This window comes from Hypomesus nipponensis, chromosome 24 (assembly GCF_054491055.1).
Source record: "Hypomesus nipponensis isolate SF chromosome 24, ASM5449105v1, whole genome shotgun sequence".
Taxonomy (NCBI): Eukaryota; Metazoa; Chordata; class Actinopteri; order Osmeriformes; family Osmeridae; genus Hypomesus; species Hypomesus nipponensis.
This window is the reverse complement of record NC_140384.1, coordinates 1175001-1177500: the sequence shown is the minus strand read 5'-3', so window position 1 is coordinate 1177500 and position 2500 is coordinate 1175001. Positions and strand designations below refer to the sequence as shown.

The 2500-nt window shown below is 47.4% G+C and overlaps 6 non-coding genes and 3 pseudogenes across 6 annotated transcripts in view; all 9 read right to left on the bottom strand.

Annotated features, from left to right (window-relative positions):
- Nucleotides 1-105, bottom strand: part of LOC146231022 (5S ribosomal RNA) — a 119-nt gene extending 14 nt beyond the window's left edge. Inside the window, exon 1 of the ribosomal RNA XR_014743905.1 lies at nucleotides 1-105. This exon is cut by the window's left edge and continues 14 nt beyond it. This is a non-coding gene — a ribosomal RNA (5S ribosomal RNA).
- A 168-nt stretch (nucleotides 106-273) lies between these two features.
- On the bottom strand, nucleotides 274-392 carry LOC146231021 (5S ribosomal RNA). Its single transcript, XR_014742620.1, has one exon. It is a non-coding gene; the product is annotated as a 5S ribosomal RNA (ribosomal RNA).
- A 168-nt stretch (nucleotides 393-560) lies between these two features.
- On the bottom strand, nucleotides 561-679 carry LOC146231020 (5S ribosomal RNA). The gene has a single exon (XR_014743904.1). It is a non-coding gene; the product is annotated as a 5S ribosomal RNA (ribosomal RNA).
- A 172-nt stretch (nucleotides 680-851) lies between these two features.
- On the bottom strand, nucleotides 852-970 carry LOC146231019 (5S ribosomal RNA). Its single transcript, XR_014742609.1, has one exon. It is a non-coding gene; the product is annotated as a 5S ribosomal RNA (ribosomal RNA).
- Nucleotides 971-1138: 168 nt separating this feature from the next.
- LOC146231018 (5S ribosomal RNA) lies at nucleotides 1139-1257 on the bottom strand. The gene has a single exon (XR_014743903.1). It is a non-coding gene; the product is annotated as a 5S ribosomal RNA (ribosomal RNA).
- Nucleotides 1258-1429: 172 nt separating this feature from the next.
- Nucleotides 1430-1538, bottom strand: LOC146231017 (5S ribosomal RNA; annotated as a pseudogene).
- A 280-nt stretch (nucleotides 1539-1818) lies between these two features.
- Nucleotides 1819-1937, bottom strand: LOC146231016 (5S ribosomal RNA; annotated as a pseudogene).
- A 168-nt stretch (nucleotides 1938-2105) lies between these two features.
- On the bottom strand, nucleotides 2106-2224 carry LOC146231015 (5S ribosomal RNA). Its single transcript, XR_014743902.1, has one exon. It is a non-coding gene; the product is annotated as a 5S ribosomal RNA (ribosomal RNA).
- Nucleotides 2225-2392: 168 nt separating this feature from the next.
- The window catches only part of LOC146231014 (5S ribosomal RNA), a 109-nt pseudogene continuing 1 nt past the window's right edge, over nucleotides 2393-2500 (bottom strand).

The following is a 2500-nucleotide window of genomic DNA, read 5'->3' as shown; positions in this document are numbered from 1 at the left end:
GGTATTCCCAGGCGGTCTCCCATCCAAGTACTAACCAGGCCCGACCCTGCTTAGCTTCCGAGATCAGACGAGATCGGGCGTTGCCAGGCTGGTATGGCCGTACGAAATAAGTTGACAACCATAGGCTACTTATCCATATACAGATTTAGCAATTGACAATGCAAGGTGGTCTCTCTCTCTCTCGTGTCAAAATGAAAACAGCTTCCAGCCCCTTTCATGAAGGACTACTTGTGCATATTGCAAGATGTCAGTTTCTAAGTGAATGAGCAAAAGAGCATACAGCACCTGGTATTCCCAGGCGGTCTCCCATCCAAGTACTAACCAGGCCCGACCCTGCTTAGCTTCCGAGATCAGATGAGATCGGGCGTTGCCAGGCTGGTATGGCCGTACGAAATAAGTTGACAACCATAGGCTACTTATCCATATACAGATTTAGCAATTGACAATGCAAGGTAGTCTCTCTCTCTCTCGTGTCAAAATGAAAACAGCTTCCAGCCCCTTTCATGAAGGACTACTTGTGCATATTGCAAGATTTCAGTTTCTAAGTGAATGAGCAAAAGAGCATACAGCACCTGGTATTCCCAGGCGGTCTCCCATCCAAGTACTAACCAGGCCCGACCCTGCTTAGCTTCCGAGATCAGACGAGATCGGGCGTTGCCAGGCTGGTATGGCCGTACGAAATAAGTTGACAACCATAGGCTACTTATCCATATACAGATTTAGCAATTGACAATGCAAGGTGGTCTCTCTCTCTCTCTCTCGTGTCAAAATGAAAACAGCTTCCAGCCCCTTTCATGAAGGACTACTTGTGCATATTGCAAGATTTCAGTTTCTAAGTGAATGAGCAAAAGAGCATACAGCACCTGGTATTCCCAGGCGGTCTCCCATCCAAGTACTAACCAGGCCCGACCCTGCTTAGCTTCCGAGATCAGATGAGATCGGGCGTTGCCAGGCTGGTATGGCCGTACGAAATAAGTTGACAACCATAGGCTACTTATCCATATACAGATTTAGCAATTGACAATGCAAGGTAGTCTCTCTCTCTCTCGTGTCAAAATGAAAACAGCTTCCAGCCCCTTTCATGAAGGACTACTTGTGCATATTGCAAGATTTCAGTTTGTAAGTGAATGAGCAAAAGAGCATACAGCACCTGGTATTCCCAGGCGGTCTCCCATCCAAGTACTAACCAGGCCCGACCCTGCTTAGCTTCCGAGATCAGACGAGATCGGGCGTTGCCAGGCTGGTATGGCCGTACGAAATAAGTTGACAACCATAGGCTACTTATCCATATACAGATTTAGCAATTGACAATGCAAGGTGGTCTCTCTCTCTCTCTCTCGTGTCAAAATGAAAACAGCTTCCAGCCCCTTTCATGAAGGACTACTTGTGCATATTGCAAGATTTCAGTTTCTAAGTGAATGAGCAAAAGAGCATACAGCACCTGGTATTCCCAGGCGGTCTCCCATCCAAGTACTAACCAGGCCCGACCCTGCTTAGCTTCCGAGATCAGGCGTTGCCAGGCTGGTATGGCCGTACGAAATAAGTTGACAACCATAGGCTACTTATCCATATACAGATTTAGCAATTGACAATGCAAGGTGGTCTCTCTCTCTCTCTCTCTCTCTCTCTCTCTCTCTCTCTCTCTCTCTCTCTCTCTCTCTCTCTCTCTCTCTCTCTCTCTCTCTCTCTCTCTCTCTCTCTCTCTCTCTCTCTCTCTCTCTCTCTCTCGTGTCAAAATGAAAACAGCTTCCAGCCCCTTTCATGAAGGACTACTTGTGCATATTGCAAGATGTCAGTTTATAAGTGAATGAGCAAAAGAGCATACAGCACCTGGTATTCCCAGGCGGTCTCCCATCCAATGACTAACCAGGCCCAACCCTGCTTAGCTTCCGAGATCAGACGAGATCGGGCGTTGCCAGGCTGGTATGGCCGTACAAAATAAGTTGACAACCATAGGCTACTTATCAATATACAGATTTAGCAATTGACAATGCAAGGTAGTCTCTCTCTCTCTCGTGTCAAAATGAAAACAGCTTCCAGCCCCTTTCATGAAGGACTACTTGTGCATATTGCAAGATTTCAGTTTCTAAGTGAATGAGCAAAAGAGCATACAGCACCTGGTATTCCCAGGCGGTCTCCCATCCAAGTACTAACCAGGCCCGACCCTGCTTAGCTTCCGAGATCAGACGAGATCGGGCGTTGCCAGGCTGGTATGGCCGTACGAAATAAGTTGACAACCATAGGCTACTTATCCATATACAGATTTAGCAATTGACAATGCAAGGTGGTCTCTCTCTCTCTCGTGTCAAAATGAAAACAGCTTCCAGCCCCTTTCATGAAGGACTACTTGTGCATATTGCAAGATTTCAGTTTCTAAGTGAATGAGCAAAAGAGCATACAGCACCTGGTATTCCCAGGCGGTCTCCCATCCAAGTACTAACCAGGCCCGACCCTGCTTAGCTTCCGAGATCAGGCGTTGCCAGGCTGGTATGGCCGTACG